At 41.8% G+C, this 12,846-nt stretch overlaps 1 protein-coding gene across 3 annotated transcripts in view; it reads left to right on the top strand.

Moving 5' to 3' along the window:
* Positions 1–12,846, top strand: part of LOC132402596 (uncharacterized) — a 258,408-nt gene that overhangs the window by 63,796 nt on the left and 181,766 nt on the right. The gene's annotated exons all lie outside the window — the stretch shown is intronic.

Below are 12,846 nucleotides of genomic sequence, written 5' to 3'. Positions count from 1 at the left end.
GCAGGCTTATTCTGCCCTATCAGTTGAAGCTGCAGCTCATTATAAAATCATGAAGTAGGCTGTGCTTAAAGCCTATGAGCTGGTTCCAGAAGCCTACAGGCAAAGGTTCAGAAATTTGAGGAAAACCGTGAACCAGACTCATGTGGAATTTGCTTATGAGAAGTTTGTGTGTTTTGAGTGATGGTGCATATCTGACAATGTGGATGATAATTTCAAAAAACTGAAAGAGTTAATTTTAATTGAAGTGTTTAAAAGGTGCATCCATAATGATATAAAAGCATATTTAGATGAAAAGGATGCTGCCACTTTGCAAGGGTCTACTAGATTAGCAGATGAGTTTGCTTTAACCCACATGGTTAAGTTTATCCCGAGTAAGACCTTCCAGAATTACAGCATGCCTAGTCAAGGTAAACCAGAAATTAAATCTGGGACCAATGACAAAGGTAAGTATGAAGAGAAGCAATTAAAGGAGAAACATTCTGGTCTTACTTGTTACTATTGTATGAAACCTGGTGATGTTACGGTTAATTGCTCCCTCCTGAAGAAGAAGGAAATGGAGGTAATTCCAATGCTTTGAAACACCTGTGAACCCACAGGGTTCAGCGCATTTTGATGAAGCTCAGTTAAAGGCTGAGACATCTGATCTGATTAGAAAATAATTTAGTACTTTCATGTCAGAGGGATTTGTTTCAGTAAATGAAGGGTGAACCCTGGTACCAATGAAAATTCTTCGAGATACTGGGGCTTCTCAGTCACTCTTGTTAGACAGTGTATTAAAGTTTAGTGATGAGACTGCCACTGGTAAGGTAAATCTTATTAAAGGCATTGGGGACAACATTGTTTCTGTGCCTCTGCACAAGGTAATTTTAGAGCCAGGGTTAGTTTTGGGACCTGTTAAGATAGGACTATGACCCAGTTTACCAGTGGAAAGTATTTTTTTCTTGTTAGGAATGACCTAGCAGGTGGCTAAGTTGTCCCAGTAGTGCAGCTGATGACGAAGCCAAACACTGATTACCCAAAGATGGATTCTAACATGTATCCATCATGTGCAGTAACTCAAGCTATAGCCAAGAAGCTTGCATGGTTCTGTGCAGCATTGTTCTGCTACCCATGATAGCCCAGTCCAGGATTTAAGTTTTGTTGATTTGTCAGGGATGTTCCTGCCTTCACTGTTTGAGCAGGATCCTTGTGGTAGGGCTGACTGTAAAGATTTGTCTTTGTCCAGGAAGGAGTTTATAGCAGAACAGAGCAGAGACCCTGAGCTTGCAGCCTTGAGAGGAAAAACACTCCCAGGTGATGAGATTGAGAAAGTGCCCATGCCAGTAGAACATTATGTCCAGAATGGAGTTTTAATGAGCAAGTGGAGATCACCTGACATTCCTGCAAGTGAGGAATGGGCAATTGTTCACAGGTTGTAGTTCCTAAAGTCAATAGGAATGAGATTTTAACTTTGGTCCTTAGTATGCCTTTGGGTGGCCATCTAGGTGTGAATAATACTGTGAACAAGGTTTTGAAATAATTCTTTTGGCCTGGTTTGAGGAAAGATGTTGTGACATTTTGCCAGACTTGTCACACTTGTCAGGTTGTGGGTAAACCTAATCAATCACACCAGTGGCGCCACTGCAGCCTATCCCTGCATTCAAGGAACCCTTTTCTAAAGTTATTGTGGATTGTGTTGGCCCATTGCCAAAGACTAAAGCTGGCCATCAGTATTTGCTAACTATCATGTGTACCGCATCTAGGTTTCCAGAAGCAATACCTCTCAGGAATATCAGAGATAAAACTGTGTCAAAGGCTCTCATAAAGTTTTTCACTTTATTTGGCTTGCCTATACAAAATCAGTCTGATCAAGAAAGTAATTTTGTGTCAGGATTATTTCAACAGGTAGTTTCTGAGCTGGGAGCCAAACAAATTATGCTGTCTGTGTACCATTCAGAATCACAAGGGGCCTTAGAAAGATTTCATTCTACCCTCAAACCCATGATTAAGACATTCTATATTGAAAATCAGAAGGATTGAGATGAGGGAGTATACTTGCTTGTGTTTGCAGTAAAGCAGTAGGTGCACGATTCCCTAGGCTTTAGCCCTTTTGAACTTGTGTTTGGACTCCAGGTCCAAGGACCTTTGGAATTATTGAAGAAACAGTGGATTAATAGTGACCTGCATGTTAATTTGCTACACTATGTTTTGAAATTCAAGGGCAGATTGCACACTTGTTGCTCAGCAAGGGAAAACTTAAAAGATTCTCAGGACAGAATGAAATCTTGGTACAATAAGGAAGCTTGAATTAGGTAATTCCAGGTGGGAGATAAAGTGCTGGTGTTGTATCCCACACGTACCAACCCTTTACAAGCAAAATTTCATGGTCCTATATGAGATTGTGTCTAGAATCTATGATGTGGATTATGTAGTCAAAATACCAGACAGATGAAGACAAACACAGCTCTGTTATATAAACATGATAAAACTGTATTATGAAAAACAAACAGCAGCTGTGACCGGTGTTGTCAATAACAATGAATCTGACCTCGCTGGGAATGTACTAGCTGATCCATCTGAATCCTGATTTAAAATAAACATTGTTCCTGCCAGACTGTGAAATCTGACTATCTTAGAGTCTTAATTGGCTCACTTACAGCAACAGCAGTGGCAGCAAATGAAGTAGCTGTTTCTGAAATTTAGGGATTTGTTCCCTGATCACCCAAAAAGAACAGGGGCATCATATGATGTAGATGTTGATAATGCCAGACCCATAAAACAACACCCATATCGCATGAATGTTGATAAGTGTAAAGCTGCTGAACAAGAATTTGAGTATATGTTGGAAAATGGTATTAGGCATTCTACTTCAGATTGGATTTCACCTTCTGTTATGGTACCTAATCCAGATGGTAGTATCAGGTTTTGCACTGATTATTGAAAGGTGAATGCCATAACAAAAACAGATGCTTACCCAATCCCTAGAGTGGATGTTTGTGTAGACAAGGTTGAAAAAGCAAAGTTTCTAACAAAGATCGATCTGTTGAAAGAGTATTGGTGTGTTCCTTTAATGGATATGGGTAGAGAAATTTCTGCATTTGTAATGCCTTCTGGGTTGTATGACTACAATGTTCTGCCATTTGGAATGAAAACTGCTTCAGGAACATTCCAGAGAATGAGAAATTCTGTAATTCAACGGTTAGAAAAACACAGATGCCGATATTGATGATTTGGTCACAGGAAATGACATGTGGGAAGCCCATGTCTCTGCAGTAGAAAAGCATTTGACAGGCTTTCCTTACAGTTTACTTATGTTTACAGTTTACAGTTTAGTCATGTAGGCCAAGGCATGTCCCTGCTCAGGCAGAAATTTGGGCAATTTCTGAGGTTCCCATTCCAACCAGTAAAAAAGCCCTTAGGGTATTCTTGGGAATGGTCGGATATTATCGTAAGTTCTGTAAGAACTTTGTTGATGTTGCTCTCCCATTGACTAACCTCCTGAAGAAGGGTGAAAAGTTTGTTTGGACGGGGCCTTGTCAGGAGGTAGTTGATAAATTCAAAGCCATCTTACATCATCAACCTGTGCACAAGGCACCTGACTTTGCAAAGCCATTCTCTTTTGCTGTGAATACTAGTGATGAAGCTGCAGGAGCAGCGTTATTATGAAGGGATGATTATGATGATGCTGACCATCCAGTGGCTTATTTTTCAAAGAAATTCGATGACCATCAAAGAAATTATTCCACCATTGAGAAGGAAATATTATCATTTATTTTAGGTTTGCAGCATTTTGATGTTTATGTTTGCACAGCTCAGAAACCACTTGTGGTTTATACAGATCATAATCCACTAGTGGTTCTTGAGTAAGGTGAAAAACAAAAATAGAAGGTTGATGAACTGGAGTCTGATTTTGCAGGAGTATGATCTTATGATAACTGATATTAAAGGCAAGGACAATATAATTTCCGATTGTCTTTCTAGATGTTAGCTTGCAATGTATTTTTAATAGTGGAATAGAATCCGATATTTGTATACACTTCTGCAATATGTTATATTAGTTTATAGCATACTACATATACTTAATATGGTAACCATAACTGTATTGCTTCATATTTTGTACCCTGCAGTTAAAAACTTAGCTCTTTCAGATCAAAATGTTCCCTTTTTAAGGGGAGGTGTTATGAGATCACAGGTATTGTTTACTGTGGACTGTCACTTTAAAAGACACTTGGATGAGGCCAGACTATGCTGTCAGTATGGAGAGAGGGAGAGAGGGAGAGAGCGGGAGGGAGGGAGGGAGGGAGAGAGGGAGAGAGGGAGAGAGGGAGAGAGGGAGAGAGGGAGAGAGGGAGAGAGGGAGAGAGGGAGAGAGGGAGAGAGGGAGAGAGGGAGGAGAGGGAGAGAGGGAGAGAGGGAGAGAGATAGAGGAGAGGGAGAGAGAGAGAGAGAGAGAGAGAGAGAGAGAGAGAGAGAGAGAGACGAGAGAGATGAGAGAGAGAGAGAGAGAGAGAGAGGAGAGAGAGAGAGAGAGAGAGAGAGAGAGAGAGAAGAGAGAGACGAGAGGGAGGGAGCAGGAGAGAAAGAGAGAGAGAGAGAGACTGTTGGAATTTCAGCTTGTCGCTGCAATGGTGTGGAACTCCCCCATGCACAGAAGATCATCGGCACGCAGTGCACAATAGATGTGTGACTGTGACTTCGTATAATCTGTAAGTGTGGATTTAGTTGGAGTATCCTGCGGTATCATTGGAATTGGGGTGTTCTGTGGTAACCACTTGATATTCCTGTGACTGTCACCTGGTGATATTTTGATGTGGATTTCCGAATGACTTGACGGGTAAGTTCTTCAATGACAATTACTTTGTTTACCCAATGTGAAACCTGTGGAATCTTTCATAATCGCCTCCTCTCTACATTTTAATGTGAATTCATAAATTTCCCCTCACTCACTTATCCCATGGATTACTGGACTTTTTCTACTTTACCATCCTAAGACTTTAAGAATTTATCCCTAAGCCTGATAGTTTGGGAGCTATATATACACACATTCACACATATACATGCATAACACTTTTAACTTCTGTTTATTTTTGTTTAATCTTTAATATTTTGAGTAGATACTAATAAAGATAATGGTTTTAACATCAAAACCAGACCTCCATGTGAGATCTATTGCTGCTTGTACATAACATCTATGATATCACCCCTCATTGTCCAGAACTCCAGGGAATTCAGCCCAAGAGCTGCCAGACCTTCCTTATACAGTAACCCTTTCATTCCTGGAATCATTCTCATGAATCATCTCTGAGCCCTCTCCAATGTCAATATATCCTTTCTAAAATAAGGAGTCCAAAACTGCACACAATACTCCTAATGTTGTCCCAGCAGTGCTTTATAGAGCCTCAACATCACATCCCCGCTCTTATATTCTATTCCCCTCGAAATGAATTACAATGTTGCATTCGTCTTCTTCACCACTGACTCAACATTTAGGGTATCCTGCACATTTTGAATTGTTCATTTATTTCTTCTCACCCAAAGGGCATGACCATACACTTTCAAAAATTGTATTTTATTTGCCACTTCTTTACCCCATTCTCCTAATCTATCTTAGTCTCTCTGCAGGCTCTCTGTTTCCTCTACACTACCCGCTCCTCCATGTATCTTTGTATTATTGGCAAACTTAGCCACAGATCCATTAATCACATAGTCCAATCTTTGTTATACTTAATAAAAAGCAGCAGTCCCAACACCAACTCCTGTGGAACTCCACTGGTAACTGGTAGCCAGCCAGAATAGGATCCTTTTATTCCCACTCTCAGCCAATGTTATTCTATGGGCCTCTTATCTTCCTAAGCAGCTTCATGCGGGGCACCTTGTCAAAGGTTTTCTGAAAATCCAAGTACACCAAATCTACTGCATTTCCTTTGTCTTTTCTCCTTGTAATTTCCTCAAAAAATTGCAGTAGGCTAGTCAGGCAGGATGTTCCTTCCAGGAAATCATGCTGGCTTTGGCCTATCTTGTCATATGCTTCCAGGTATTCCATAATCTCATCAATACCAATCGATTCCAACAACTTCCCAAACACTGATGTCAGGGCCAACAAGTCTATAGTTCCCTTTCTGCTTTCCAACCCTTTTTAAATAGTGTAGTAACAATTGCTTTTTCCACTTATCCAGTACAATGCCAGTCTATCAATTCTTGAAAGGTCATTGTCAATCTCTCTGCAATTTCTTCAGTTACTTCCTTCAGAACCCAAGGCTGCATTCTATCAGGTCCAGGAGATTTATCTACCCTCAGACCATTAAGCTTCCTGAACACTTTCTCAGTTGTAATTTTCACTGCACATGCTTCACTTTGCTGACACTCCTGAATGTCTAGTACATTGTTGATGTCTTCCATTGTGAAGACTGATGCAAAGTACACACTAAGTTCCTTTGCTATCTCTGTCTCTCATTACAATATCTCTAGCATCATCTCTGACTTCACTTGTCAGCCAGGATAGTGTCCTTCTTCCATTCAAGAATTTCTTCTTATTTGGTATATATCTAACTTGCACTTCTCTCATTTCTCGCAGAACCTCCAGCCATTGCTGCTCTGCTGGTGTCCCGTTTGTGACAAAATACTAAGGGATAATCATTATGGACTGTGCCTTTAAAAAGAGAGGGAGTGTGTACCATTGATTCAGAGAGGAAGAGAGCACCAAGCAGCTGGTGAGTTGCTATGGTGATGGAAGGGCAGAGCTATATAATGGACAGCTGGTGTTCAGCATGTTTGGGTATACATACAAGGTCAGCTGGCTTTCTTGTAGACTCACGAGACACATGGAAGACACCCAAGAAGCAGACACTGGATGAGCTTTGAGTGAGTTTTGCTCACAGTGTGGAACTGTGGTCACTGGTGGAAAGCTATCAGTGTGTTTCACCCTTGCCTGGGTAGATAGCTTTATAGTGTGAAGATGGTACCCTTAGTGTGGTCACAGTTGGTGATTTTAAAAGGTTTTTGGAGGACACTGGTAAGATCTATGCATTCGGCTTACTTGTGTAACCCCCTGGATTGCCTCAGGCTCGCTCAGCTCGTTCTCATCTCGGGGAACAGCCTTCGGCTCCGTCAAACTGGGTAATCAGCTTGTGTGGATGCTGTGTGATGTTCCCGCCTTGCCAAAGAACAGACAGGACACCATATGCAATTAAATGATTACAATTTATAAAGATTACTATAACTAAGTAATTAATAATGATACAGTATACATGAAGGAAAAAGAAAATAAAGAAAATGTGACAAACTTATCAAAGTCTGTTACGTACCCCGTAACTGGGTCACTTACCAGCAAAGATAGAGAGGTCCATTGAAGTCTGATGGGACTATTTTTAACAGTATTTATTGAAAAAAATACACAAAATAATATCAATGCAAACATACAGATAATATACCGTCATCAATACTAAAGCTAAAAAACGCGGGTATATTAATAATCAATAAGAAATAGCTCTATCGTTGTCTAGGGGATAATTTATTGTCCAATGGAAATATAAAAGTCACTTTAGTTTCCTTCAAACTGTAGCTTTTTGGTTGGAGAGAAAGACAGATTAAAACTTGCCCATTCCTTTATGATGTCAATCCTTCAAGAGTCGTTGGGAGTTGATTTCCCCGTTGTTAGCTAAAAACTGTTCTGCTGTGGTAAAGGGCCCACCGATTCGGTGGCAAATGGAAAAGGATGCACGTGGCCATCCCACTGGTTCTTGCTATTATGGGATCACTAGCGTTTCTTCTGGTGCGTCTGAGGGGCTGTTCCCACAGACCCTCTTTTATCCTGACTCACAGGGTCTCAGATGTCAATCAGGTTGGGATGATGTAATCCCTCCACCAACCAGCCCCACTTTGCCTGAGGGCTTCCACATAGCACAGTATTTTAATACAGAATCCCATCTTCAAGAGACAATGGCTGTTTCCCGTAGCTTTATATCGCCGGGGGGGGGGGGGGTCAAGGCATTCTAACCGTCTCTCTCTCATTTCCTGGGTCTCCTGACCCAAATCAATAGCGATCCTGCTCTTCTCAAAAAGGAGGGGGGCTGCAGGCATAACAAGTCCGAACCACTTCGTGCACAACTATTGGAGCTCAATTACTGAAGTCTTCTGGCCACCACTCGATCCCCTCCAAACTCCTCGACTTGCAGCTCAGGACACCCGAAGTGGTCAACCAAGCACATCTATCTTCATCTCCTCTCCTCGGGGTACCTACTGGCCCTCGGAATCCCACTTGCGGTCTGTTCCTCACATAGTTTTACGGCATTGTGTCCTCTCTGTCTCACCCCCTTGCGCTGATCTCCCCAAATAGCCCGCCAACAATAGCTTACAGACTCAGAAGAAAGAATAACATTAATCCCAATTGGTTACAAAAGAATACAATTCTCATTATCAGTACACATTTTAACCCAAACAAGCTTCCAGCACTCTCTCACAGCAAAGAAGCATTCCTACTTTTATAAAGAAGCCATTTTGATTAATATACACAGTAAGAAAGAAAAAGGAAGAAATCCCATTTACACTTGGATAACAAATGGTCTCTCTATCTCTCCTCAATCCTACTACACTCATATAATGAACTGAACTGACTTCATTCCTATACTATCACAAGACTGTATCATGTATCACTTAAACTTGAAGATGTTTGGGGGTTTTATATTTCGCACACTTCTCTATGCATAGACTCTGCGTAACCTGTTTGATTTATCTGTTTTTTATACTATATTATGTAGATACTAATAAAATAGTATTTTAGTAGCAAAACCAGACTCCAGGTGTGTTGCATTTCTGCTGGATCTTTTACCCCGTTACGTGTTACATACCAAAATTGGGGCTCATCCGGTATATGATCATAATGTCTGGAGCCATTCTAAAATTGTTCGGATCCATTTTAAATTTTGGGGGGCTTAATCAAGTGATTAATGGTCTATATATATGGAGAAAATCCCTTTTGATTTGCTTGAGTGGAAAATCAGCAGCAATGGATGTCAGTATTGATAGGTTTCTGTGGAACCATCCCTGAAGCATGGATGATGCGGGAGGAGGGATGCGCTGTTGGGAATTGCGCATACATTAAAACTTAAAGTCATCACCAGAATGAAGAAGTTTCAGATTGTCACGTACCCTAGGTTAAAGAACACAGCAGAATGAGAAACACTTTGGGGTCTGATAGTACTAGTAACTAATAGTGTTTATTAGGAAACTATGCAATACAGTACTATAGAATGCAAATATATGAAACAGATTAGCAATAATATATAGATATACATACAGAAGTGTGGAAATATGAACCAAAACCAGGATCTTTCAAACCTAGTGGTAAATGGATAGAGTCTTACGATGGTGAAGAGTTCAGTTCAGTTCAGATCGAGGTAGTTGTTTGAGTAAAGTTGGAGAGAGAGAGAGAGGGAGGGAGCCCCGCTCCAAAGCCCCTTGAGGCTCCGGGCGGTAGGCGGAGGACACAATTTGTTTAACTCCCTGCTCAGAAGCTATCTGTTAGAATGTGTGGGATGTGAAGTTACTCGGCTGAATCCGATTGAATCTCCTTAGGTAACCCTACCATGGTGAAAAACTTGAAAAGTGCCTTTACCACAACATTTGCTTTTATGCTCTCAAGAGGCACCAGCCTCTGGGAACCTAGAGGCAGCACAAATAATGTTCAGCACATACTGACAACTAGCTGCAGTCCTTGGTAAGGGGGACCTACACATTCCACTATGACTCAGGAGAAATGGTTCACTGAAAGCAGGTATCATTCAAAGGGGGTGCCCTTGAGATGGCCTGATTCGGCTTTCCCCACCACCTGGCACATGTGAAACCCTCTACAATAATTAACAAAGTCTGTCCTCATGTTAGGCCAATAAAATTCCCCTCATAATCCTATGTACCATTTTCTTTATTCCAAAATGTCCACCTAAAGGCATCTTGTGGGCCAAATTCAAAATTGCAGCCCTATAAACCTTCAGAGCCACCACCTGGAGTGCAATGACACAATCCTCATTTGCGGGCACTTTAGCCGGTCTGCACTTTCTCATTAACACTCCACCTTTAATGTAGTATCCCACTGGCTCATCTTAATTCCCTCCTCAGAGAGAGCAGTCTCTTTAAAGCCACAATTTCTGCATCTTTGCATCTTCGATAATGATAAATCTGCTCGTCCCCCCTTACTCTCCTCAGCCTTACTCTCCTCTAAATCCTGTTGATACAGGACGGTAAGGAAGTCCACGGATAAATCAATATTTGTATCAGCAGCCTTTTTCAACATGCTTCTGGTTACTGCGCAGGTGGGATAAACTTCAGAATCTTTGGGCGGATCCTCAGCAGTCACAGGCTTGCTCATTAGTTGCACTGCTGAGTACACATCCCCACCTGCAAGTCGTCTGCTACGAGTAAGACATTCACATTGTTTATTGGTAGTTCAGACCTGCAACCCTATGGGTGACTGGTCCCGATAGTAAGTCACATTTTGGAAATATTTTATGCCTCAGTCCCTTTTCCAATACCTTTTATCACATTCACTTCACCTGTCTTCGTCTCAGCACTGAATTCCAACACATTTCTTAGGATCAATGACTGACAAGCCCCAGTATCTCTCAGATTCTTATTGGAAATGGGTTGACCCCTCCTTTACAGATACCAACCTGTTTGAAATAAATCTTTCGTGTCCTTCTTGAACTCGGTCCTGACCCACTCTTTCCTTAGCAGTCTGTTAACTGGCTCAATGCAGGCAGTTGAGGTTTTCGCCTTTCCTTTTCCTTTATCTCTCCTTGGAGCAAAAACACCTAGACACTATGTGACTGGCCTTCTCACAGTTAAAACACATTAAACTAGGGAACTGTCCCCTGGACTGCCTCTCGTCCTCCTTACCTTTTTCCGCTAGTCCGGCTTACTTCTGACTTAGCCGGAGGGCTTTCTCTATTATCCCTACTACCCTCTGGTAGCTCTGGCTCAGGGAGAACTTTACCTTGTGGGTTAAGGGCATAACTTGTCTGCTAACTTGGCAGATGCGGTTTCTGCCACTTTCTCATCGAAGTACATCCTCATACCCTCAGGGCACGCAACTTTTAAACTGCTCAATCAGCATCAACTCTTTCAGTTTGTCAATATCCTCACTTGCTCTTTTTGAAGTACACCAGTGATCAAAGTACATCTGCATCTCATGGGCAAACTCCAGATACATGTGGTCCCATGGCTTCCTGAAATTCAGAACCTTTGACTGTATGCCTCTGGAACCAACTCATACATCTTAAGTATAGCCCCCTTTACTTCCTTGTAATCCCTTGCGTCTTCTGGCCAGACAATGCTGATATAAGCTTGCTGAGTCTTACCCCTTAAGTACACTTTGTAACAAAACAGCCCACTTCCCCTTCGGCCAGTTCTGATTCATAGTGACTTTCTCAAAATGTAAAAAATACCTATCGACATCCGTTTCCTCAAATGGGGGCACCAACTTAACCTCCTGACTAACCTTGAATCCCCTGACTGGGGTCTATCACTCATCCCTCTTCTGCAATACTCTTATCCTTTCTATCTCAACCTCCTCCTCTCTTTTTCCCTTTCCTCCCTCTCTCTTTCCTTTTCCTACTCTTGGCCTTTCTGCTTCTTCCTTTGTCTTTCTGCTTCTCTGCCCTCCAGCTTTATTACACATAACTCAAACTCATGGCTGCTGTGCTCTTTTCTTTTCTTCTCCTCAGCCTCGAGTCTTAATTCCTCCATTCTAACAGGCCCTCAAACCCGCTAGGTTAACTTTCAGGAAACAACTCCAGCTCCCTTACTTGAAACATCTCCTTGGATACATAATACTCAGTTATGGCTCTTTGCATCTCTGACCTCCTCATTGTCGGCTTCACCTTTGAAAGTTTCAACTTTTTTGCAATACCCAACAGCTCCAACTTCCTGGGCATCCTCTAATGCCTCTGAGGTTGGCTCCGCCAAACATTTATCAACGTCTATTTCTGCTGTTTTTCCACACAACCAAATCAATTAAGCGAATTTACCTCAATCAATTCAATAAGCCCCCGCACACATTTGTTCATATCCTGGACAAAGGCCCCAATTTTTTCATGTACCCCGTGACCAGGTAAAGAACTAGCAGAAATAGGAAACACTTTGAGTTCTGATATTACCTAGTATCTGATAGTGTTATTAGTAAACTATGCAATTACCAATACTATAGAATGCAAATATATGAAACAGGTTAGCAATAATATATACGATATATATATATACAGAAGTGTGGAAATAGGAACCAAAACCAGGCTTTTTCAAACCTAGGGGTAAATGGATAGAGTCTTAGAATGGTGATAGTTATAGTTCAGGTCAGGTTGAGGTAGGTTGTGTGAGTAATGTTGGAGAGAGAGAGACAAGAGAGAAGAGGAGGAGAGAGAGAGAGAGAGGAGAGAGAGAGAGAGAGAGAGAGAGAGAGAGAGAGAGAGAGACAGAGAGAGAGACAGAGAGAGAGACAGAGAGAGAGAGAGAGAGAGAGAGAGAGAGAGAGATGATGCCGTTGCCATTGTCTCCCGATGTCCTGTTGTGGTCACCGACTATGACCAGTACTACATACGACCATTCTTCAGTGGTGGATCTATCACCCAGGCAAGAGAGGACACACAAATAGTTTCCCACCAGTTGCACCTTTTCACACTGTGAGCTACTGATCTATTTCCCAGAATCGGTCCTCCAAAACCCCATCTTCACGAGGGTGCACAAAGCTTATTCAGTGTCCGTGTGTGTCTGTCTGTGTCCCAGCGGACCTGCTTTTTATCACCATATGCTGGACACCAGCTGTCCATCAATCAGCTCCACCCAGCTCTCTCTTGCAGGAATCTTAACAAGCAGGCAAAG

The sequence above is a fragment of the Hypanus sabinus genome, chromosome 12, assembly GCF_030144855.1.
Source record: "Hypanus sabinus isolate sHypSab1 chromosome 12, sHypSab1.hap1, whole genome shotgun sequence".
In the NCBI taxonomy this organism is placed as follows: domain Eukaryota; kingdom Metazoa; phylum Chordata; class Chondrichthyes; order Myliobatiformes; family Dasyatidae; genus Hypanus; species Hypanus sabinus.
Note: the sequence above shows the minus strand (reverse complement) of the source record. Positions and strands in the feature narration are given on the sequence as shown.